The sequence below is a fragment of the Neofelis nebulosa genome, chromosome 3 (genome assembly GCF_028018385.1).
Source record: "Neofelis nebulosa isolate mNeoNeb1 chromosome 3, mNeoNeb1.pri, whole genome shotgun sequence".
Lineage (NCBI taxonomy): Eukaryota > Metazoa > Chordata > Mammalia > Carnivora > Felidae > Neofelis > Neofelis nebulosa.
This window is the reverse complement of record NC_080784.1, coordinates 66,024,343-66,050,461: the sequence shown is the minus strand read 5'-3', so window position 1 is coordinate 66,050,461 and position 26,119 is coordinate 66,024,343. Positions and strand designations below refer to the sequence as shown.

Genomic DNA, 26,119 nt, shown 5'->3' with positions numbered 1-26,119 from the left:
CATTTGCACGTATAGGGAGGGGCTAGAACTTTAAGTACAATGCTGAGTAAGAGTTCTATTTTTATTTTTATTTTTATTTATTTTATTTTTTTTTTTTTTTTAATTTTTTTTTTTTCAACGTTTTTTATTTATTTTTGGGACAGAGAGAGACAGAGCACGAACGGGGGAGGGGCAGAGAGAGAGGGAGACACAGAATCGGAAACAGGCTCCAGGCTCCGAGCCATCAGCCCAGAGCCCGACGCGGGGCTCGAACTCACAGACCGCGAGATCGTGACCTGGCTGAAGTCGGACGCTTAACCGACTGCGCCACCCAGGCGCCCCAAGAGTTCTATTTTTAAATAAAAGGGAGACATTATGCTAACACACTTCAGTAAAAACAGTTTTTAGCATTTATTCATTTTTTTTTTTGAAAGGCAGAGAGAGACAGAGTACGAATGGGAGAGGGGCGAGAAAGAGGGAGACACAGAATCGGAAGCAGGCTCCACAGAGCCCGATGCAGGGCTTGAACTCACGGACGGCGAGATCATGACCTGAGCTAAAGTCGGCCGCTTAACCGACTGAGCCACCCAGGTGCCCCTCAGTAAAAACAGTTTTTAAAAGGTAACGATATATCACGAATGCCATTGTATTTCATTTTTAATGGCTGCATATATGCTATCAAATAGCAACTGAAGTCTCTATTAGCGTCTCACTAATAGAAATTTTCGTTATTTTGGTTATTTTTTGCCTATCCCAAAGTCATACAGATTTTCTCGTATGTTTTCTCCTGGAAGTATTATTGTTTTAGGTTTTACATTTGTTTGTTCACTGTTATAGCTAATACTGTGCCAAGAATTCATGTAGCAAAATACTGTGCACACCCATGATTACTTCATTAATGTAAATCTTTAGAAATAAAACTTAATGGAGACATCATATTACATATTTAAGACTTCTGGTATGTGTCAAATTTGCTCTCTGGGAAAATTATTCCACTCTGAGCATGTTTGAAATGCCAATTTAACAGGATAAAATTGATACTAGATTGTTGTTGAAATGTTAATAGTTTAGATTGCTGGGTGTGTGTGTGTGTGTGTGTGTGTGTGTACTGACCATTTGCTTTTCCCCATATTTTTTTCCTCTTAGTTGCTTATTTTTGTTTTTTTAATATTTAAGAACCTTATACATCTATCTCCAGTTAAACAACAACAACAACAACAACAACAACAACAACACAGTCCCTGGTTCTCTGCTCCACCAAAAGCCATTTACTTACTGCTTCACAGGTAACATTTTAGAATGCATATTCTACCTTTCTCTGAATGTCAGCCCTTTCTTACTTTCTGTAGATTCTTCAACCCTCTGAAATCCAGCTGTCACAAATGTGGCCCCCCTGGAATGGTTCCTGCTAAAAATTACTGAGGACCTCCTAATTTTACGTTTACTCAAAGTCTTGTCTGTAGCACTCGACACAGCACTGCTGAGTCTTCCAATTTCTTTTAAGCCTTAGGTTTCAAGAGTGTCACTCTTCACTGGTCTCTTGCCCCTTTCTGGCTGGTGCTGTTGAGCATGTCTGCTGGTTTCTCTTTTCCACTTGGCCCTACGTCTGGGTCCCAGGGCTCCATCTTCCTCCACATTCTCATCATAGCTCACACCTCACTGATTCATCTGAGTCTGGGGCTTCCACGACCACAGATATCCTGATGACTTCCACCCACATTTCCCTCCGAGTCCAGATTCAACCTCTCTCAGACTCACCTCCTTTACTTCGCCGGCGCCCAAGCATCTCAAACTCATGTGTTCTGACTGTACTTCTTATATTATTTCCCCAGATTTGTTCATCTGCATGTATATTCTTCCTTAGTTAATGATTAAAACCTTCACCTAATCAGTGGAGGCAGAAAGCTGAGAACCATCACGGGTTATTTCCTACACCTCATTTCTCATCTTCAGCTCTGGCAGTCGTTCAGTAACTAAACCCTATTAAGTTCCTTCCTCTCTGTCCCCTCAGCTACTGCTTTAATTAAGTCCATATTGTTTTCTAGCTTGCATGTTGTGCCTGGCTCAACTACATGGGCAATTCATTCTCCACACATTGCTGCAAAGCAACCTTTCAAAAGTCCAAATATATCAATTCATTATTTAATACCCTTACTGTCCTTCCCATGTCCTTCTTTAGCGAAGCATTGGATATAATCTGGTACTTGCTTCTGTTTAACTTCATCTATTATCTGTCTTAACAATAATATTAATAGCCTTACATTATTAATTTTCAAAACCTCTCAATGATGGGCATCCTATTATTACTTCCATTGTAGATGAGGATGGGAGGTTGAGAAACTTGCCTATGGTTATCCTTCTTTCTGGCAAAGCCAGCTATTTTCACTTTGTGAACTACTCATCCTGTGTGAATTTAAATGCACTGTTTTCTTGCATAGAATGTCTTCAAATGTTTACGTCTCACTGGGAGACATCTAGTTACCACTCATAACCAATTTCAACTCCCTCTCTACCTGGGAAGCATTTTCTAACTTTGCAGGCAGATACGATCACTCCCTACTTTGACCTACAGAGTCAGCGTAGAATAGTGCTTAATACCTGACTTAGGCATAACATTGATTTAAGACTGAATCCCAGCTCCACTGAGTAAAAACAGACACCTTAGACAGTTTATTTAACTTCTCTAAGCCTATTCCTAATAGGAATACCTATTTCATGTTTCTTGGGGGAGTTAAATGAGGCTGGGTACACAACAAAGCATGCAGCACAGTGCCTAACACCAGTAAGCAACCAGGAAATGCTGGCTGATTATTATGGTCATTAACACAATGCATCTTAGAGTATAATTACTGTAAATGATATACACCTTTACCAAATTTACTTAATGGCAGCACAAGAGGAAAATTTCCCTAGGACCTCAGTGATCTGATAATCTATGTATTTGCTAAAATATTTACATTTTTATAAAATATTTATATTTGTATAAATTATTTAATTTACCACACTTCCTTCTTTGTTTTGGATGCTAATCCATTTGGAAGCAAATTATTCTTCCTGTCTAACTAGCACACAGGACCCGTGGTATGCATCTTCCTTATGTTTGTCTTAGGATTTTCACTCGCTTCTTTTTCCTACAACCTCCTTAACAATTGGCTTCACTTTTTGGCATGCATTTCTGTAAGTAGGCTCAAATCCTTTGTGCATTGTGATGGAGTGCTAATAATTTTTGAAGGATATAACAGGAGAGGGCTGAGGTAAGTAACCTAAAAGGCTTTGTAGACTGACTGACGTTTGAATGCCTGACCTGTCAAATCACAATAATGGAAAGAAAATAATGCCAGTTCCTCAATAGTGGATATGATAATTTGTACTATTTTATATGGATAAAATTCTTTAGCTTGTTGAAATAGAATGGCAGCTGAAAGGTGCCAAAGTAGGTTTTATCTAATAAACGTGCAACGTGAAAATGCTCTGAGCCATTAAGACCCACATAGAAACTTCATTTAAAGCCACATACTTGTGTTCTCAAACCTTTGGGAATCATGAAATGAAACATGGCTACCTTTTATGCAATCAACTTTTGAACAAAAATGTAAGGGGCAGGAAGTCTTATAAATATTTGAAAGACTAACTAGAAAGCCAGACCAACAGTACTGGATGAGTCACTAAGAATTACTTCTGATCACTACGTAAGTTAAATGTAGCCTGTGAGTTGTATTGCCAAGAGTAGGTTAAAAATAAAGTCTTCAAATTTTCAAACCTCAGAAAGAATCTTAACCTAACCCAATTTTTTTGTTAATAGTGAACTAGGAAAAGGGGTAAAATGATTCCTACTATCCTTTCATTGGGATTTTTAAAAAATGTTTATTCATTTTGAGAGACAGAGAACGAGTGGGGAGTGGGGGGCAGGTAGGGGGGAGCAGGCAGAGAGAGTGGGAGACACTGAATTCGAAGCAGGTTCCAGGCTCTGAGCTGTCAGCACAGAGCTGGATGCAGGGCTGTGACTCACAAACCGTGAGATTCTGACCTGAGCCAAAGTCGGATGCGTAACCAAATGAGCCACCCAGGCGCTCCAATTGGGATTTTCTTTTAAACCAACCACTCAAACAGCCCAGATATCTGAGGGAACACTTTCCGCCTGATGTCAGTCTCTGAGTTCCAGCATGATGCTAACCCAGGTTCTCAGAGAATAGTGGAGTCATATCAATAACATGGAAGAACTCTCAAAACTGGTCTTTGTCTCTTAAAAAAGGAGAAAATATACAACAGGTGGGTGATAGTAATTCCAGAAAGTACTTCGTCTTTTAAGTGATTTAATTTCACAAACCATGAAAAAGCTGTTGATTGCAATCAATTTACATAGAAATTAGTCAAAATATGTCAACATTGTTACTAGAGCTTCAAAAATGTAACTGCTTGTAGGAAACAGCCTCACATCTCCTGGAAATGGGGAGATAGGACATAAATGCTACAGAATTATTTTAACTTCAATGCTTTAATACACATATTATCCCTCAAGTCAAATTACTCTACTGTAATGACACGATATCTTATAAAAAAAAAAGTAATAGCTTTGTGCATACAGGGGATGTTTGACCCTGTGTATTCTAAGAGATGATTGTGATTTAAGGTTTGCAACATGGAAATGGTTTTCTAGAGGGGAGAAAACATGAAGTGGGTTGCCTTGACAACATGGGTTAGTTGCATCAAGAAATCCATGGCAATGCAGGACCTTCTGGTATTTCAAGATTGCAAACTATCTACCAAATTATGTTAAAAGAAAACTAATCTCACGGTAAGGCAGTGTTACCTGACCTATGAAATACTAGTTCTCACTTTTTATCATGAACCTTGTTAGGAAACAGATGAAACATCCAAGTGGACAAGACATTCAGTCAGGAAAGCAGGCAAAAAAGCAGCAAATGCAAGGGTTTTATTTAAGAGTCTGCTCCCTTCCCCCCTAGACCCCGCTGCATGCTAACAGGAGCCCAGGAATTCCTGCATATTCTCTGAAAGTCCATTCTACTAAGAGGAATGTATCTTGCCCTGATTCCCTAGCAGTCTCCCACAAAGCCTCTCTAGGAGGAGTATCACCTGCCACATTGCATGTTCTTAAGTAATGAACACAATAAGGATTAACAACAAAGCTACTTATTAGTTGAATAGAAAACAAAACCTGTTAACATGTATGCCCTTAGTCCAATTATCTTGGCAGGACTGAGGAGAGATTTATCTGTAAATCATCAAGCCTCTAAGACAAAGCCTGTTTCAAAAACCTACTTATTGAACAAGCTTGTTTCCTTCCCCCAGCAAGCACCGCTTTGTGGCACTGTTCTAAGTACACAATTTCGATACTCTGCTTCTAAAAAAAATCACCATAAAGCAATTTTGAATGGGGAGTTTGGATTTTCCTTTCATAAATGATTTTTTCTAAGGTAAGCAGAACTATGCTTTTCGTTGGCTTAACGTGCAGTAGGATTTCGTTTTCAGCACAGTCTCATGCTGTGATTCATGTGATAGTGCTAGAGATGGGCTGAGTGAAAGAGACATACTGCGTGGCTGGGCTGACCTTCCCTTTTGTGCTGCCTAGCTTTAAAGATCATGGAAGGGAAGCGGGACCTGAGAGACACATATTAGGAGCAGAGGAACTGCCTCTGTAATAACAAAGTTGAGAAGCACTAGCCCAAGCACCCACGAAAGCTTGGATAGTATAAATGGGTAGACAGAGATAGCTCCAAACAATGCAAGGCCAAGGTAACCTAGGGAAGTACACCACTGAATATGAAGGCTAAGAACAAAGAAAGGCTTTGTTCCAAGTTGCATTTATTTTTTTCTCCAGGCTAATAGGCAGCCTAATAGATAAACCCATCACCTGCATTAAAGGCCTGTGTTACTCATGAGGCTCTATATCTCTTGGAGGTAAAGCCCAACACTCCAAACCTATGAATAACTAAAAGGATGGCAAAGGATGAATGGACACTTTGCTTTTTATGAGCATATTTAGAAGTGACAACACTACAGGCATAGCATCAACAATGGCTCAGTGACTAGATACCAGCTAGAAAAATGGGCACATTATTTGGGAAGTGTGCCAAAGGAGTAGTCATGGACAGCTTCTGATTTAATCCTAAACATCAGGCTTTCTCAATCAAGATAAGAATGTCAGGGCACCTGGGTGGCTGAGTTGGTTAAACCTCTGACCCTTGATTTCGGCTCAGGTCATAATCTCACGTCGTGAGATGGAGCCCTGAGTCCGGCTCTGTGCTGACATCGCGGAGCCTGCTTGGGATCCTCTCTCTCACCCTCTGCCCCTCTCCCACTCACAAACTCTCTCAAAATAAATAAACATTAAAAAAGATAAGAATATCAAGAATTCAAGCAAATACCAAGCTATTACTTGCCTTCTTAGCCAAGTCCTTTAACCTTATCAATTGACAAACTAATTTATACACTTTCCATGCAAACACTCATTGGACCACAGGAAAACAGGAATTTATCCAAGAAGACAGAACTCATCTTTCTCCAGTGACTTCAGTTCTCATAATAAGTGACCCATTTGATCTTTGGTTTACCTATTGTGACCACACATAAGTCAGTCTCACCTGGGAGCTATTTGGGTGACATATGTGAGTCTATCTTGTGGTCACATTGAAGAAAATCCCCCTGTTTTAGAGAAGAAAATTAGATATATCTAAATAAAACCCATAGTTGTTGAAAAGCAACAAGGATGACACAGAAGGAAATCTTCCATTCTGGTCCTTGTTTTACACAAATGTGTAATTTTGAGTAAGACGGTTAATAATCTTTGGGTCTCGTGTTTTTTTTCCTTGTAAAATAAAATGGTAGGGGCACCTGGATTGTTTAGTTGGTTGAGCGTCTGACTTCGTCTCAGGTCATGATCTCACAGTTTGTGAGTTCAAGCCCCACATCAGGCTCACTGCTGTCAGCGCAGAACCCGCTTCAGATCCTCTGTCCCCCTCTCTCTGCCCCTCTTCCCACTCACACTCTCTCTCAAAAAAATAAATAAACATAAAAAAGAATGTTAGGTCCGCTGGTTTCCAATCTTATGTAGAGGCCAAAGGTTTTTCAGTTTCAGGAGCTACCAGAGGTCAAAGGGGAATGAAAAATAGGAAGGATTCTGGGTCCCCCTCTTTTTACTTTTCTCACTGGTCTAATCAGAGTATTTCGGCTTTTACCTCTTTTGCTATTTACTCTTTTATTTAACATTTTAAACTAAACTTTTAATTTTGGAATAACTAGAAATTTATGGTTTCCCCTAATGTTCACATCTTATATTACCATGATAACATTTGTCAAAGAAACCAACATTAGCTTCATTAATTTTAACTGAACTCTAGACTTTATTAGGATTTCACCAATTTTCTCACTTTTTCCTTTTAAATTTTTGTTAGATACTGTTCCCTCATGAAAGTTCCAAGGCCATCTTTCAGAGTTCGGCAACTATGGGAGAGATATAAAGCACAATCTCGTACCTGAGGCTTTCTTTCTGATACCATCAGAATGATTTAAAATTCTGAGTTAGGACTATTTTCTCCTTATTTAAGTCGATGCTACAGAAAGTATGGCTCTGCATTGGTATCACCCGGGAGCTTGTTAGGAATGCAAAATCTGAAGCTCCACCTGAGGTCCACTGAATCATCAAAACTTGATTCATATTTTGATAATTATTTCCATAAATTTATAGGAAAAACTCATTTTAAAGGCTGCATAGAATTTCATTTTATAACAGTCTCCTGCTCTACCCTTCTGCACCCTTCTTTACCATCATCTAGAAGCAATCACTTAAAATATGGGAGGTGATGCTTCTGATATTTACCTCTAGCATTTAATATAAATTACTTCTACTGCTATTAACAACTCACTGATACTACACATCATCTTTTGATCCATTATTATTTTTTTTCTTTAAAGAAGTTTTTTTTTAACATTTATTCATTTTTGAGAGACAGAGACAGAGTGTGAGTGAGGAGGGGCAGAGAGAGAGGGAGACACAGAATCTGTAGCAGGCTCCAGGCTATGAGCTGTCAACACAGAGCCTGACCCGGGGCTTAAACTCACGGACTGCAAGATAATGACCTGAGCCAAAGTCAGACACTTAACTGAGCCACCCAGGAGCCCCTTGATCTGTTATTATTGTTGTTGATGATTTAATGCTAACCAGAGTCTTCCTCACTCACATCCAGACTCCCAGGGTAACTGAATGGCTATTTTGGTTAAATCAGTATAAGAAATTATATTATAACTATATAAAAAAGTATTCATTAAGAAGTCAAGTATTACTCTAGAGGACTGTTTTTTTTTTCAGTGTCATCTGGGGGCCCTTTTAAGGGAGCAGGTGTCAAAACTATTTGCTAATTCTTAAAGATTTGTGAATGGTAAGATGTTCCAGGAGGTACGTGATGTATCACAACAGACTGAACGCAGAAGCACAGATGAGATGTCAGTTGTTTTCTGTTAGGCCAGACATGAAAGAGATCTGCAAAATGAAAACCAACTGAACTCTTCTCATTGAATAGTTTTTGTTTTGGAAAATACAATTTTTCACAGAAATAGACTTAACATGTAAATGTTTCCGGTTAATTTAAAATGATTTAGTAAGTATATGTGCGACCATTTCTCAGTTTCAGTTTCTAATATGGTAAACATTGATAGATATAACCCTCATAAACAAAAGCTCTTTGCTGTCTTCAATAATCTGCAAGAGTGTAAAAGAAGTCTTGAGGCCAGAAAGCCTGAGAATTACTTCTCTAGAGAAATAATTCACGTTATCAATAAAGTTCTTTGCTTTTTAAAGATAATTCCTTTTTATTTGCTAAGGATGTACCTACCTTATTTTTTATATCCTTCATTGCATCTATCCAAAGCCCTTTAATTTTATTTCTTAAGCAAATCAGATATCCTATCAAACTGATTTTTTTCCAGGGACCTCTAACCTTGAGGCTTCTGTTTTATTCTATATTCTAAGCTGGTCACTGTCATGGTCTCTTTTTCTATTTGTTCTTTTTTCTTTTTTCCCCTTCTACTCTCCTCTTCTGCATCCTTCCCTGCGGTGATTGCTTTCAAATGGCATAGAAATGGTTAGTGCACAACCTCTGTCCTGGAAGCTCCTTTGCTCCCCTGCTTTGTTGCTTCCTGTGCTTCTCCAATCCTAAGGTTTTTCCTGTATCCAGTTCCTTATTTTGCTCTAGCATTTCCTTGAAAAGTTCCCTAAGAGGGCATGGGATATAAGTTTTAGAATCCTTGCAGTGCCTGAACATCTTTATTCTATTATGTTTTATAGGTGTACCTGCTGATTACTAAAGTTGTGGATGAATATTTCTTTAGAATATTCAAATTCTTACTGCATCGTCTCTTAAGCATGTGTTGTTGAGAAGACCACCATAATACTGATTACAATGGGATTCACCAGAAGCTCCTTGGAGCCTTCCAGAATTTACCATTTTTTATTTATACTTTGTATTCTGATTTTTTACAGTAGCATACCTTTAGCTAAGTCTTTGTTCATTTGTGCTGGATAATCATACCCTTCGTGTTGCAGAAGCAACCTTGCATTATTTCTTTGATAATTTTCTCTGCCTTCTTTATTTTAAGCATAAGGGAATTTTCTTAATCCAATTCTAGCCTTCTTTTATTAAGCCTTTATAAAAACTGTTTTACTCCTTATTTTGCCCTTTTATTTTAGTTTCTGAAATACTTGCTCAACTTTCTTTTTCAAGCATTTCACTGAATGTTTTTTTTTTTTTTTAAATTTTTTTTTTCAACATTTTTTATTTATTTTTGGGACAGAGAGAGACAGAGCATGAACGGGGGAGGAGCAGAGAGAGAGGGAGACACAGAATCGGAAACAGGCTCCAGGCTCCGAGCCATCAGCCCAGAGCCTGACGCGGGGCTCGAACTCACGGACCGCGAGATCGTGACCTGGCTGAAGTCGGACGCTTAACCGACTGCGCCACCCAGGCGCCCCTTCACTGAATGTTTTTTATTAGCTACTTGACTTCTAAGGGATTTCCAAAAATCTACTCTTTCATTTTTTCTAAATTGATGGGAGCTTGAAACATAAATATGCAACTTAACCAATTGAGATTTCTTTGTCAAGTTCTGATGCCAATGTTAGAGCAGCTTCCTGAAGAATACTGAAAAACTCATCCTTTCCCTCCCCACTGGAAGTGTTTATTTATTTATTTTTTTAAATTTTTTAACGTTTTATTTATTTTTGAGACAGGGAGAGACAGAGCATGAACAGGGGAGGGTCAGAGAGAGGGAGACACAGAATCTGAAACAGGCTCCAGGCTCTGAGCTGTCAGCACAGAGTCCGACGCGGGGCTCGAACTCACGGACCGTGAGATCATGACCTGAGCCAAAGTCAGCTGCTTAACTGACTGAGCCACCCAGGTGCCCTGTGGAAGTGTTTAAATATCACTTGGGTTGTATGTTACAAGTTTCAAGCCCTGACACCCTCCAATTTCCACAAAAATCTAAATGCTTTATGAAGGAGGTAAATGCTGACCAATGAAGAGCAGGCCTTCTTAATTTGTCATGACTTTGGGGTGTCTCTGAACTAAACTCAATGCGTAAACTTGGAGCTTAATTTCTGCTACTTCCTCAAAGGGACTCGATCACTGTCTGATTCAGAAATTTGGATGAAGAGATACTCAATAGGAAGACAGAAGATACGGGCCCTGAGAAAAGGTGAAGGGATTATTTTTCTTACAGAATAATCCCTATGCTTGGTGCCTTTTGACTTGAATCAGCCCATTAAAGGTGTTAGGAAATACCTTTGTGATGATCAGGCCTTGGATCACAGGCCTTCCTCAAGAGCTGTGTGGCTGAGGTAGAAAGACCGAGGATCATGTCAGCCAGCCCCTCTTAGTTGAGGCACCTTAAGGAAGAGATACTTATTTAGGCTGTGGGATCATCTTCCCCAGGTGAGGCACCCAGTTGCACAGGGAATTGTGGTCTAAGGAAAATGGTGGGGGGAGCAGTTTAAGGTTCAGGGCCAGAAGGCTTAGGTGCATCAGGTGCATGGCACTGGAACTCCAGGACTCACAGGACAAGTGTCCACAGCAGCTGTGGGTCAGGGGGCCTTTCCCTCTGTCACTGAAGTGACACGGTTTGGTGCTCTTGGTGACAGTAGTTGCTGTTTTTTACTGCTGTTTCTTCCACTTGACATCATGATTCTTGAACTAAAGCATTACCATTGGCTCATCAAGATTGAGGGTTGAAGTCATGTACCCAGTCTGTGTACTTGGTCTTTTGGAACACATCTTCCAATACTCTAAACTGTTCCAGGGCAGGCTGTGTGGACCCCAAAAGCAACTTTGGCTTTGCTGACATGAGATCCCTATGTCCTATCCCTATGAATGCCATAGTTCAATCAGCTGGGTCACTCCTGACTCACACTGCAGTGTCTCAGTTTACTCAGTTTCCTCTGACCACATTTAAAGTTATGAATTCTAAATAAAATTGCATTTAAAAAGGAGAGTTCTACTGCTTTAAACAGCTTCAGAAACCAGTTGTAATTGCAAAAAATAATTTCAACGTGGAAATTTGGGGACCACAAAAAATACTCAAAAGTTGAAATTAAAGTTATTTAGGGGCACCTGGGTGGCTCAGTTGGTTAAGCATCGGACTCGGCTCAAGTCATGATCTTGTGGTTCATGAGTTCAAGCCCCGCACAGGGCTTTGTGCTCAGAGCCTGGAGTCTGCTTCGGATTCTGTCCCTCCCCCACTCACACTCTGACTCTCTCTCAAAAATAAATAAACATAAAAAAAAAATAATAAATTCATTTAAAATTTACGTATACTAATAGTTAACATTTACTCTCATCATATTCCAGATACACTGCTAAGTGCTTTATGTGTATTATCTCATTCAGACCTCCTACCAACCATATGAAGGGGTACATGTTTCTATTATCTTCATTAAGCACATGAAGAAATACAGGCATGGAGAAATTAAGTAACTTGCTACAATGACCACTATCAAGGACCCAAATCCTGACGGGCTGACTCTAGGGCTCAAGTTCTTGATCATCACATTAGTCAGATGGAGTTAATAAAACTAACTGAATTATGGATTACTTTATATAAGAAGTCTTTAAAAGAAATATTTCAATGAACCTATAAAAATGATTAATTACCATATCAGGTGTTCATATACAAATAACTCTTGTTACACTTAGTACAACCCTTTAGAAGGTAAACACAAAATAAATTTTGTTCAAATATGCCAGGCGAGAATAATTGTTTTAACATTTTGTATGAACTCCTGAAAAGGTTTTAGTATGTTGATATTTTTCCTGTCTCAATTCTGCTTACTTTATTAATATGCTCAGCAAATTCCCTTTAGAATTTGCAAGTTTAAACTATCCAACTCTTGGATGACTATATATTCAGAACTGCTGGAATACAAATTAATCAAGTGTGCACCTTGAAAGTAATCCAATGTTCAATGAATAGTTCTTTAAAAACGTGCATGCTACTCTCTTGGCCTTAAAGTGAATTCAATCCTAAATATTGATTTCGTAAGACTGGAAAAGTGAACTTGTCACAGTGTTGATAATGGAGAGCTGGGGAAGATATCACTTAGTAGGAAATTACTGTTTACAAAGTACTTTTACTTACATCATTTTATTTCTCAGGATAATCCCGAAAAGTTGGCAAATAAGATATTATTGCCGTCCTTCCATCTTCCATTTTTCTGACACAATGCATTTCAGGTCATGAGACTCAACTAAAGGCACAAAGCAATTTCATTAAGGGTTTGACTCCAACTGTTCTGTACACCCCATCTAGGTTCTTTCCACTGTGCCATGTTATACCCCACTGGGCAATACTTGCAGAGACACATGGGCATTTCTGTCCAGCAGAGATCATCAACTCTTGGTCTGCAGGCTGATTCTGGCCTTCAGATGTGTTTTGCTTTGCCTGAATAGTTTTTAAGTTTGAATTAGTTACGGTTATTTTTTTTTTAATTGGAAGAGATAAGTTAAATCTAGAATTTTAAGATTCTCCTGACAAAGTAGTTGATTTGACAACAGTCAACTAGAGATGAGTAGCTACTACTCTGTTTAGAGTAGGCACATCTATTCCATAATGCCATTGTCACCACTTCTCCTTATCATATTCCCTGGACTGCATTATTTTCCATTTATCACCATAAAATCAGACTGCTTCATTCATTTATATAACCTGTTTCCTGATATAAAGTAAATTATCTGTGGGACTGAGCAGCATTCCACAGACATTGTTGGTAAGTTTTCTCAGCCAATGTGGACAGGATTGTCTTTGTGCATCTTCTTAGCTCTGGTTCCTGACAGTCATTTGGCAATCTTTTCATCTTAATTTTCTTTATTAAATTGTTTCCCTGATGGACAGGGAGACAGTTGTGAAATTAAGGATTTTTTCACCTAGAAATCCCCATAAATTTTCTTTCAGTTATAATTTAGTAGTTGGAATTATATTAACCCTATCTAGAGTTACTAAAATTGTTTCCCAAACCCTTTTTAGGTCTATTTCAAAATATTATAACTAACTCATTTTCAAACTCCCTGCCTTCATTCCTACCCGACAAGAATGTATGTCCTCTAAGATCAGAAAATTTTTCCTGTTCATCACTATAATCTTATGACTGGTAATCTTATAGTAGGTACTCAGTAAATACATGGTGACTGAGTGAATGAAATGGGATAGTGAATCATAATGGACATTACTGGAAGCTCTCAGTGTGGTCCTTCAGATACAGTTGGCTCTGGGGGTGGTCTTATATAGGAGGAGTCCAATGGGAGTTTATCAGTGCTTAAGATATAAGTAATTTCCTAGATACTGAAAAGATCCAGCTCAAAAATTTGTTAGTTTTCTTCATTGACAAAAATACTCCATTGAAATATCAACTTTTATATTAAGCTAGCTCTGTATTTACAGAAACTCTAAGTTTCAAGAAAATATAATTATCTTTCATAGACTCACTAAACTAATTTGCTTAGACCTTCAATCTACTCTGGTTTTCTTTACTGTGCCAGGGAGAAAATGGCTTTCAGCCCAGCCTGCCTCTTTTCTTAGGGTCAGAAATCTTCTATGTATGTCTCAGGGCTGCAGAACAGCTTGCTGTCCAGAACTACTTTAATTTACGTTAGCCTTTAAACACCTGCTTACAACTCATGAGAAAAAATGAAGTGTGGCCTGGACCCTTATATCTAGCTAGCTTCTACTCACCTCTCAGGATGCCTCCTCATCCTCAATTGGCCTCAAACTTTCCTTTCCTCTCTTTGCTTCTTTCCTCCTTTTTCTCTTCTCCCTTTCTTCTCTCCTGTCTTCCTGTAGACATGTTTTTAATGGTTTTCTTTTGTTTGTTTGTTTGTTTGTTTTAACGTTTATTTATTTTGAGAGAAAGAGAGGGAGAGACAGAGATCATGAGTTGGGAAGGGGCTGAGAAAGAGGGTGAGAGAAAATCCCAAGCAAGCTCCGCATTGTCAGGACAGAGGCCGATGTGGAGCTCCATCCCACAAGCAGTTCACGACCTGAGCTGATACCAGGAGTCAGACGCTCAACCGACTGAGCCACCCAGGTGCCCCATAATGGTTGTCTTTTCTTCAATATACAGTATATCTTATTTTTCTCACCATGATTTGCTTCAAAGGTAATAAGAAAGATTAAGAAAGCACATATATTACTTCTTTTAGGACCTGGACCTTGGACTTCTTTGTTACTCAGCACCCTGTCCTATGGAACTGTTAAGAGTAGGCAGTTAGTTGCAACTGTTAGGCTTTAAAGGGACTGGAGGCCGGCAAAGGGGTAGTCATGGCCAGCTATGGGGCAAGTTAGAGATCTGCCCTGGCAGCATTCCAAAAACAAAGCCTCAAGAAGCCAGATCAAGCCAGACAGGCTCAAGACAAAGAAGGCCCTCTAACCAAGTACCAAGTAAGGGAGAAAAGGCACGAAACCCTGCCCCCAAGATATCCCTTCCCCAAGTAATATATTTTCCACACCCTAGTTAACATCTGTTAAAAGACAGAGACCCTAACCCCGAGAGCAGCTATCCTTGAGCTCGCCCACTCTCACATTTCAAGAGTGTACTCTCCCTTTAATAAACTTTCCTACTTGCACCACTCAACTGTTGTTTCTCATCTCTCCTTGGATTCTTTATGGTGATGAGACCAAGAGCCTCTGGTGATATCATGGGATGGACTGGTGGAGGCCTCAGGGCCCAGAGTCTCCCCGGTCCACCAAGGAACACAACCTAAGCTACTGTGGATGTGAAGAATTCTCTCTATACCAGTTTTTCCTTTCCTTCTGAACATTTAAAATTCACTTGAATATAAAATTTCTTTATTTCCTTTTAAATAAGTGGATTCCTCACTTTCTTTTTATGAAATCACAGAATTTTAAGTTGGAAGGAAATTAAAAGATCATCTCATTCAGTCCTTGTTTTACAGATGGAGAAACTGAGGCACAGCTCAGGAGGATTAAGCTTCCGAACCAGAATTAAAATCTGACATCCTGACTCTTAACCCAGCACAGTGTTTTTTTGTTTTGTTTTGTTTCATTTTTTTTTTTTTACTGTTTGAATTGTTTCTTCTTTTTAACTTAGCTACTTTCCTTATATGTCAGTGAAAAGAGAATTTAAAAATATTTATCATTCTTGGTGTTTTGGATTCTCTGTGTTAGGGTTCTCTCTCTCTTTTTCTTCCCATCCTGTTTCCATGTGGAAGGGCTTCTGTTAGAATAACATAGCTCGTCTCTATCTGTCCATCACTCACTTCTCTACCAGAGGAAATGGGGGACAAAAACTGGGTATGGACTTCTGCCTCCTGTTCTGCTTTCCCCACCTTTTATAACATTCCATGCTATACATTTCACAAGGGCAGGTTCTGCTACACCTGTGACCGAGTGGGTAAATTCACCTAATTTGGGGCAAAACGTTCATATGAAAGATAATAGCACTGGTATGGTGAGGCAGTGGGTGGTATGTCTCTGTGGGAAACAAAAGGAGAGCAGCTACTTGATGGTAGAGAAAAATAGAAAATTGGATGGGAGCCGGTTTGTGAGAGATTAGGTCTCTTTGGAGTGAAATCTTTCAGACATCTGTATTATTAAAATGTTGATAATAGCATACAAGCATGTTGATGCACAGACAATAGGGCTAGACACTATCATTCCAGAGAGATGTCAAAGTCTTCCTCATTTCTCTCTTGTCAATGCAATAGAAAAGCAATTTGATTTGGTCTACAATATTTGCTTTTGAAAAAAAAAATGTTGATTTCCTCGGGCCTTAATTTTAAAAATTCACTCAAAAATTTACAAAGAAATTTTTCTTAGATTTTATGCCAAGATTTGAGAAACTGGATAAATGAATTAAGAAATAATTCCAGCTGAGAGAGAAAAGTCTTTAGCTGGAGGAAAATTTAAATATGAAAGTAATTTGAAACTCCGTTGTTATAGCATCTTAAGAAAAATGAAAATGAAACACAAATATAACTTCTTTCTCATTAAAAAAACCTCAATCATAAGATGATGCTTTGGGGAAATCTTTATTTGTAAATCTGTGTGTATATGTGTGTGTGTGTGTGTGTGTGCACATAGATGTACATATGCTTCTGCACATTCTAATTTGATGCTTTTATGCTTTCCATATGGATCATTGTAATATTGATTCCCTCATTTCAACCATAGTTTATGTTTCAAATATCAAAAAACAAAGTAGATAAAAGAAGTTCTATTTTGTGGGCCTTCTGTTATGGTCAAAATAAAACTGTATTTTCATGAAGATGGAACTGTATCCTGTTAAAGACTTCAAGAGCAAATCTAGTCAGGTTAAGTATTTCTTTTCATATCTAGAATAGTAACACAAGGTGACATTCTTAGCAAGGAAGTGAGGTTATGTTCTTCAAGCAATAATTTTCAAAGAAAGAAACAGAACTGAAGTCATATATAATTGTATCTACTAATAAGGAAGTAGGGAAGAGAAATGTTCCAGCCAACGATGATTATTCAAGAATTGTTTAAGTCTCCTTTGTGACAACCTCTTGTCAAATCCTGTTTCTATATCCAAATTCTCTTTCCCCAGTGTCCTGGATATCCAATTGCTAAGTAATATCTTCTTGATTTGCCTATGTTATGTGAAGTTTGGGCAAAAAGAGGAAAGTCATTTTTTAATGTATTTATAGCTACTGTTATTACTGTTAAAAAAGAAATCCTTTTATATGGACAGTCCCACAAATAAACACCAAACATATGATGGCTTGCTCTCTTTGAATTATCTTCACCATTCCCTCTGGAGTTACAGAAAGTTCTTGATTCCCCCACACCACCATCCCATTGACTACCATGCTTTTCAAATTTATTACAAAATATTGTAAGTAATTCATCTTTTTCCATCCTTCCTGCAGTGGGCTGTATGCTCTTGGACAGCAGGTTTTTTTCTCTATTTGGTTCGCTATTGAACACAACTACCGTGGTAGATTTTACAGTGAGTTGAGTGAATAAGTGAACTGGGCATGACTGGAGCTTTCTCAGAGCAATCACTCAGAACACAGTCTGATACTGGTTGGAGTTCACATCTGCCTAGAGGGAGGACTGTTTATGGATGGAAGCTTTGCAAATGAATATGTTCTTCTGCTGCCCACAGAAGAATATTTCTATTTTGAACAAACTATTCTGTGATGCTGACCCCAGCTGCCTAGTCTTCTTGTTCTTGAAATTTTAAAGACGAATTCAATTGTCGGAATTCTCTCAAAAGACAAAAGGATGAGGCCCTATAATAAATCCCAAGTATCTATTAGAAAAAAGCATGAGACACTTATATTTTCCATCTTATTTGACATAAGACATGTTGGCATTGCTATCTACTCATATTTAATATAATTTTAATTAAAATGTCAGTTGTAGTTCTGAGGGGCGCCTGAGTGGCTCAGTCAGTTAAGCGTCTGACTTTGGTGCGTTTTGTGAGTTCGAGCCCCCCCCCCCCCCCCCCCGTTGGGCTCTGTGCTGACAGCTCAGAGCCTGAAGTCTGCTTTGGGTTCTGTGTCTCCCTCTCTCTCTGCCCCTCCCTTGCTCACACTGTGTCTCTGTCTCTCTCAAAAATAAACAAACATTTAAAAATTAAGAAATAGGGGCGCCTGGGTGGCGCAGTCGGTTGAGCGTCCGACTTCAGCCAGGTCACGATCTCGCGGTCCGTGAGTTCAAGCCCCGCGTCAGGCTCTGGGCCGATGGCTCGGAGCCTGGAGCCCGTTTCCGATTCTGTGTCTCCCTCTCTCTCTGCCCCTCCCCCGTTCATGCTCTGTCTCTCTCTGTCCCAAAAATAAATAAAAAACGTTGAAAAAAAAAATTAAAAAAAAAAAAATAATAAAAATTAAGAAATATATATATCAATTGTAGTTCTGAGGGCATTGTAGAGGCTGCTTTTAGGCAACAGTCTTGAGCAACAGAAACTTAAGCAAGGGAAAAGGGCCCACAGTGACCGCAGAGGTGACGCAAACAGGCTCATTAAGCAACCCACCTTGAAACAGTCATAGACTCTAACTGACCAGTTACAACCAGGCATGGTTCCTGAGACTTCCAGAAAAGAGAGAATTCCCTGTGTCTCCATACTCCCTTACTCAGCCCTGTAACTGTGGCTCCTCCTCACTCCCTCAATGCAGACAGTCTCTCCTTTGCTGTCCTGCCCACTGCTCCTTCGTAGTGATTCAATAAACTCCTATGTCTTGTTCTGCCTCAGGTGAATCCCCTCTCCCCACCCCACCATGCCACCGTCCCCATTCAGTCCAGACGCCCCACAGACATGAACGTGTTAAGGCGATAAAACAAACATAAAAAAACTAAAGCAAAACGAAACGATTTTAGTAGAAAAGATAATGCTCCGAGTTGAAATGCTTCTCTTTTAATGATCTTTTTGTTATTTTGTGGTTTACCTGTCCTTTCCCTTCCCAGGGCTATCTGCTAAGGAGACTGTTGGGGTCCTCCTTCTCACCAAAAGAAGCCGTGAGAAGAAGTAAGGGGACCTGTTGGTGGCAGACAACACCACCACTGGATAGAGAAATTTGCTGTGAAGAGCTTACGTGGCTCATTTGGAAAGTGTTATGTTGAAAACAAAATAATTTTTTGAGTGTTCTAAATCACTGCACTTAGGGCTCCTATAATAATGGAACTGAAACACAGCAAGATGACAGGGCTAGTATGCATTGCAGATGATAAGTATGGATAATTTTTGCAAGTACAAAGAAAGTTTCATCTAGCCTCATACTAGGGCAGAGATTTTCATTGCCTCCAAGCTTATACATTTCTGAAGAAATTAAACAGCAAACCTACTCCCCAGAACTGGGCTCTGATTATAAGGAAACCTCCTGGAAACATCAAAACCTTATTTGATGGGGCGCCCAAGTGGTTCAGTCTGTTAAGCATCCGACTTCGGCTCAGGTCATGATCTCACAGTTCATGGGTTCAAGTCCCATATCGGGCTCTGTGCTGACAGCTCAGAGCCTGGAGCCTGCTTCTGATTCTGTCTCTGACTCTCTGCCCCTCCCTCATTCATTCTCTGTCTCTCTCTTTCTCAAATATAAATAAACATTAAAAAATATATTTTCTGAGGGCTTTTTTTTTATCATATAATTCCAAGTAAAACTGAGAAGTAAGAAGGATGCCAAAGAGGGGTCCAAGAATCCTGGAATGATGCCAAAATGTTCATACCCACTAAAACTCTTGCCAGTGATCAAAAGAGAATCTTGCAGAAGTTCATCTAGAACCGGGCCTTTTATAGACCTAATTTTATAACTCGTGATTATTGCTGTTGTTGTTTAAAGCAGAAGAGCAGTAGCTATGTAAAATTGTGAACAAGGGCTACTGAAGGAACGGAGACATAACAGCAGATTCTGTGAGGAGGAAGAATGAAAACAACAAAACAGAGAAAAGGTGAAGGGGAGCAGATTTTGCCACCCTAAAATATGCTTCTTTGACATAGTGATTATTTTAAACTGGTTATTTTTAAAACACAGCGGACAGAAAAGCTCTAAAAATCCAGCAGAAGTTACCTTTTTGTAAGAAGCATGGAAAATCTCCACTGGTAAGGATAGATCTCTTACCATACTAGAAGAGCCAATTTCTAGAACTCTTACCAATGAAGAAGGCAACAACTTAAAGCTACTTAACAACCTTACCCTTGTTTACTATGTTTTCCCTGGTAACCTCCCGTAACTGGTGTCCTCTTTATCCCAAACATCTCTTCTGTCTTTAGCTGAAGATGGTATTTAAGGTGATGGCTTTGGTCATTTCAGTGTTACTTGGTTTTCCTGGGTCTCTCCCATGTAGACATATTATTAAACTTTTGTTTGTTTTTGTACCGTTAATCAGTCTTTTTTTTTTTTTAATTTTTGTTTATTTTTGAGAGAGTGCAAGCGGGAGGAGAGGGCAGAGGGGGAGAGAGAGAGAGAGAGAGAGAGAGAGAGAGAGAGAATCCAAATAGGCTCCATGCTATCAGTGCAGAACCCCATGTGGGGCTTGAACCCATGAGATCAAGACCTGAGCCAAAACCAAGAGTGGGATGCTTAACCACCTGAGCCACCCAGGTGCCCCTGGTAATTAGTCTTATATTGATTTAATTATCAGACCAGCCAAAGGACCTAAAAAGGAAGAAGGGAAAACTTTTCTTCCCCTACAAAGGGCGTTCAAAACACAGCACGCTGGCAAGTGCAGAAAAAAGATGTAAAAATTAATAACAGAAATCTTGTTTAAATGAAGACAGGAGGGGTGCCTGGGTGGCTCAGTCAGTTAAGCCTCTGACTTTGGCTCAGGTCAGGTAGGATCTCCCAGTTCCGGAGTTCAAGTCCCGCATCGGGCTCTGTGCTGACAGCTCAGAGCCTGGAGCCTGCTTCAGAATCTGTGTCTCCCTCTCTCTCTGCCCCTACCCCACTCACACTCTCTCTCTCTCTCTCTCTCTCAAAAAAATGAATAAAACTTAAAAAAAAATTAGAACAAAAATAAAATGAAGTCAGAAGACCAGAAGGGGGTAGTTTACACACCCTACTACAGTCATCAACAGGAAGAAAGGAACCTTGAAAGTGATACCACTTAAGCTACACTTTGCTACCTCAGCAGGAGGAAAAAAGGTTTTTCTCTGCTCCCCCCCAGCTCAGCCAATGAAAGACAGCCACAAATCAGCTAATGAAAAGCCGTTATACTTTGAACTCCAAGTTTACTACAATGGACTCTTTTCTTTATAATCCCTCACAACTTCCCTTGTTCTATAAAAGAGCATTCCTCTCCTTGTTCTCTGCACTTGCCTATAGTTTTGCTGTAGTTTGCTTGACCTAAACTGTAATTCTCTGCTATTTCTGAATAAACTCATTTTTGCCGGTAAAATAACTGACAGTGTTATTTTTAAAATTAACAAAGATAACAGCTTTCTATGTGTTTCAATCTAGTGAGCCAGTTAATGATTTTCAACCTGTAAAATAAGTGATGTATACGTGATGACGTAACTAAGTATTACGAAAACACCTTGGGTAAAAACATCCATGTTTAAGAAGAGAGATTTTAGAAAAAAAATTATTTTAGAAAGGTTTATTTGGGAAGATTTCCCTTAAAGAAGGTTTAAGTAAAAACTGAAGTTTTGATTCTTCAAGAGAGAGTCTATCAGCCACTTATGGGAGTGTGGTACAGTACAATGAACAAAGCTCTAGAATCACGGAGCTCTGGCATGTGTGATTGATATATATATATATATATATATAAAAATATATATATAAATATATATATATTGTGAGATATATATATATATATACATATATATATTTTTTAATTTACATCCAAATTAGTTAGCATATAGTGCAATGATGATTTACCCATTTAGCCCATTCCCCCTCCCACACCCCCTCCAGTAACCCTCTGTTTGTTCTCCATATTTAAGTCTCTTATGTTTTGTCCCCCTCTCTGTTTTTATATTATTTTTGCTTCTCTTCCCTTGTGTTCATCTGTTCTGTGTCTTAAAGTCCTCATATGAGTGAAGTCATATGATATTTGTCTTTCTCTGCCTGGCTAATTTCGCCCTAATAGCATAATACCCTTCAGTTCCATCCATGTAGTTGCAAATGGCAAGATTTCATTCTTTTTGATTGGCATGTAAGTGTCTGATGTGTCTCATTTTCCTTATCTAAAATAGGCTTCATGTGCCTACAGAAATAGAGTTGTAATGAAGATTAGGTTAGTTGGTATCTTCTAAATATTTGGTACACAGTAGAAATTCAGTATGTGGCGGTTGTATTAATGACATTGCAAATTCTCCATCATGGTAAGTAAATGAAGCGTTCTGAATTTTCTTATGTATGACTAGGCAATATTATTCAATAGGGTACTAGAAGACCCTGGCTAGGCATATGACCACATTCTCTGTTGTTTCCAATTTTAAGACTATGAACTGTGAGACCTCGAGATTAGTAAAGAATTATAACCTTTGGGCAGTTGGCCTGCTATGGTAACTTGCATTGGCTCTTCTGAAAGCCAGATGTCACATCAAATTAAGGAAGGGAAGGAATTAACATAGCATTTGCATTTGTCCAATACAGTTCTTTTTTTTTTTCTAAGTAGATATTTCAACTAAAGCATTGGAAGTCATTATGGTGGAAATGTAGAAATACCAAAATGATCATTCCTTTTTATTTGGCGTAATAAATTCACACAGAACTTATATTTTATGAACTTCCCAATATTCAACTGTTTTTGATCTACAAAAATGACAAGTGCATATGGTTCAATGTAATCATTGCTAAATCAAAGGTAATTGATTCCCTGGTTAATTTAAGTGAAAAAATGAGACAAGCAATAAAAGGATGCATAGAATTGAATATTACATATTCAAATATTATATATTTGTCAAATAGCATGCATATGAGAAACTATATAAAGAAATAATTCAAGGGAGAATATAAAGCTGTCAGTGGCATTTGCTGGCCTCATAAGCTTAGCTTCATATCCAGCAACTGGTCTTTCCAATTCAGACTCAAATCTGAACCTCATGCAACTCTTCAGCTTCAGAATAGGAGAAGATTTTAGGCTTCCTAACTGATATGGTATGCATTTCCAAATTGCAATGCTTTGTATATTTTTATCCTTTTGACTTTTCTGGGCTCTGAGAATTACTGCTGACCCTGGGTAACCAGTAGAATAATGGGACTTTTATTGAGTGTTATAAAAGTAGGTGAGCTACTGACTTAAAGATGATGAAAATTGCTTTTTCTCACATAAGCCCTTGACTTTATTTAGATTTTAAAGATTTTTTTTTCTGGAGACATTAGGATACTTTGATGAACTTACTAACTGAAGATTTTGGTGTAGCAATAGTAGCAATTAATGAAGTAAGGTTTTACTGATCTCTTTCAAGACTATTAAGCCCCAAGGTTCGTCAAACTATGAAGATTTGCACCTTTCTACTTTAAGAAGCCATTTTATTTAAACAGAATCTCCTGCCTGTATTGGCTAATGGTAGAAATTCAGAATAATTAGCTAAATTAATTGTTTCATGTGGCTGGTCTTTAGAACGTTATAAACTGTAATGGAATTACTGAGTTGAGAGCAATTAATGGAATGTACTTCGTATATATCCTAACCAAATGCTATACCTGTCATTTGTAATGACCAATTAAAAACTATCAAAAGAAAACTGTTGATGAATCTTAGTGCCATCAAAATAAGCCATCTAGAACAGTTTACACATGCCTTATATCTGTATAGTTCATATCACTTCAGAATCTGAAGTTGTTTTGGATACTGTCATTTAAGTATTATGCTAATGCCCCATACTTTTAAAGAAGAAAGTAAAAGTTTGGAATACTTCTAGGTTTTTAAAACCTATAAATCATAGAGACAGGGACAGAATGTATGTTTCTCATATCTAGGGCTCATGTCAGATCAGGAGTTGAAAATTCAGATCCTAACACTAGAGCCACAGAGGCATTCAGATGAGTGGGAATGAGGGTGGGGCCTGGGCAGCTCAGTCGGTGAAGCTTCAGACTTTGGCTCAAGTCAGGATCTCATGGTTCATGGGTTCCAGCCCTGTATCAGGCTCTGTGCTGACAGCTTGGAGCCTGGAGCCTGCTTCAGATTCTGTGTCTCCCTCTCTCCCTGCCTTTCCCTTGCTTGCATTCTGTCTCCCTTTCAAAAAATAAATAAACATTAAAAAATTAAAAAAAAAAAAGATAAGTGGGGATGGCACAAGGTGTCAGGAGCAGAGAGGGAGGGACAGTGAGAAATGCAGAGAACTTGAATGCAAATAGCCTTTTAAAGGCACTAAACACCATTTAGCTCCACTTAGCTACCCCTTAGATGTTGCCCTATGGAAATGTGGTTCCAGTAAAGCTAGATACTGTAGGTTTTCAAACAAATACAAATATGTGGAATTTTACATGAAATAATCACACATCTAAATGTTGATAACTAATTCAAATTTTAAGGCCCGTGGGTCAAATAAAACACATCTGTGGGCTGTCAGGAAGCAACTTCTGGATTAGATTCTAACATCCTCTATACATATACACATGCTATTAAAACTGGCGGATGTTGAGATGCTGTCCTTCATTAATATTTATGACAAAGGAAATGTTTTTAAAAAGAAAGTAGGGTATTTCATGAATTGACAGCTAGTAGGTGCCCACTAGGTTGCTACAACATATTCATTATTAAGAAGATTAAAAAAGACAGATGTATTCACTGCCATTCTCTGGTTTATAAATAGTTTAGTTGAGAAGAAAGGGATTTTGTGATAAGGTTGTAAATTATTGGGAATGGTATACTAAGAAAGGATCAAAGTTGTATATAAGGGATGATTCCACAAAATCTGAAGGCAGAAGAAGACTTTTCAAGTTCCATACAGCATCGTGTAATGTTTATTACACAAAAATAGGGGAGGGATAGATAGTATGGAGAAGGGAAAATCTGAATTTTTTTTATCCTAGATTGTTGCTCTTGAAATGAAATATTACACTTGACAAAGTTGAAATGAAAATTTTATATGGATGCAAGTTGAAAAAAGAAACCCATGGAGAAATCTACAGATGCTATGAAACAATTTGTAGTTCCCTGAGGGGTATGAAGAGAAATTTACAGAATCACAGAGCACAATGTGTTATTTAGCTACTCCAGACATCACACAGCATCTGTTCAATGGATGAGGCAAAGGACAAAGAGTAAGGGTCTATTTCTATTTCTGGCCTTGATTGCTCTGGGACCTGGAGGAACAGAGTGCCACCTTTTGTCACCCAAGTTACCCCATACATTAAAAAAAAGACACTGCATAGCCCAAAGGCATTTTGAACATCAGTTTTGACATCTATAAACCATTTGGAGACTTTAAAAATCAAAATTGTGCAAAGGCAAGAAATGCTATTTTCCCTTTCCAGGATTTACAGAATTAATGAAGAATTGCAATGGGCAGGAACCAATCAGATTCCTATTGGAATACTCTTTTTTTGCTTTACATCCCTCCTCATCCTGGACCTCCTCATGTTTCTTTCTTTCTTTTTTTAAATGTTTATTTTTCAGAGAGACAGAACATGAGCAGGGGTGAAGCAGAGAGAGAGGGAGACACAGAATCTGAAACAGGCTCCAGGCTCTAAGCTGTCAGCACAGAGCCCAACGTGGGGCTTGAACTCATGAACCGTAAGATCATGACCTGAGGTGAAGTCGGAGGCTCAACCAACTGAGCCATCCAGGTGCCCCTCCTCATGTTTACTTTTTTTTTTTTTTTTCAATGTTTTTTATTTATTTTTGGGACAGAGAGAGACAGAGCATGAACGGGGGAGGGGCAGAGAGAGAGACGGAGACACAGAATCGGAAACAGGCTCCAGGCTCTGAGCCATCAGCCCAGAGCCTGACGCGGGGCTCGAACTCACAGACCGCGAGATCGTGACCTGGCTGAAGTCGGATGCTTAACCGACTGTGCCACCCAGGCGCCCCCTTCATGTTTACTTCTAAGCAATGTTCTTTTCATCCACTTTTGTTTTGCATTTAATTTAAATGAAAAAGCAGCTCTAGGCACATTCATTATTTAAATTGCAGTCTCTAGAATCTCCTTTGGAAATTGAGACATCCATATATGTAAGGCTGAAGTTAGGTAAAAAGAGAAGTTACATGCTAA

The 26,119-nt window shown here is 38.8% G+C and overlaps 2 protein-coding genes across 14 annotated transcripts in view; one reads left to right on the top strand and one right to left on the bottom strand.

The window, feature by feature from the left end:
• TMA16 (translation machinery associated 16 homolog) overlaps nucleotides 1–20,926 on the top strand; it is an 86,761-nt gene extending 65,835 nt beyond the window's left edge. The window contains exon 8 of one of the 2 annotated variants that reach the window (XM_058720987.1): nucleotides 18,928–20,926. The gene's annotated coding sequence lies outside the window, so the exon portion shown is untranslated. Of the gene's footprint in view, nucleotides 1–9,280; nucleotides 9,664–18,927 lie in introns of those variants that run through there. The other variant, XM_058720986.1, reaches the window with a different exon arrangement.
• MARCHF1 (membrane associated ring-CH-type finger 1) overlaps nucleotides 1–26,119 on the bottom strand; it is an 899,266-nt gene that overhangs the window by 31,508 nt on the left and 841,639 nt on the right. The window lies entirely within an intron of this gene.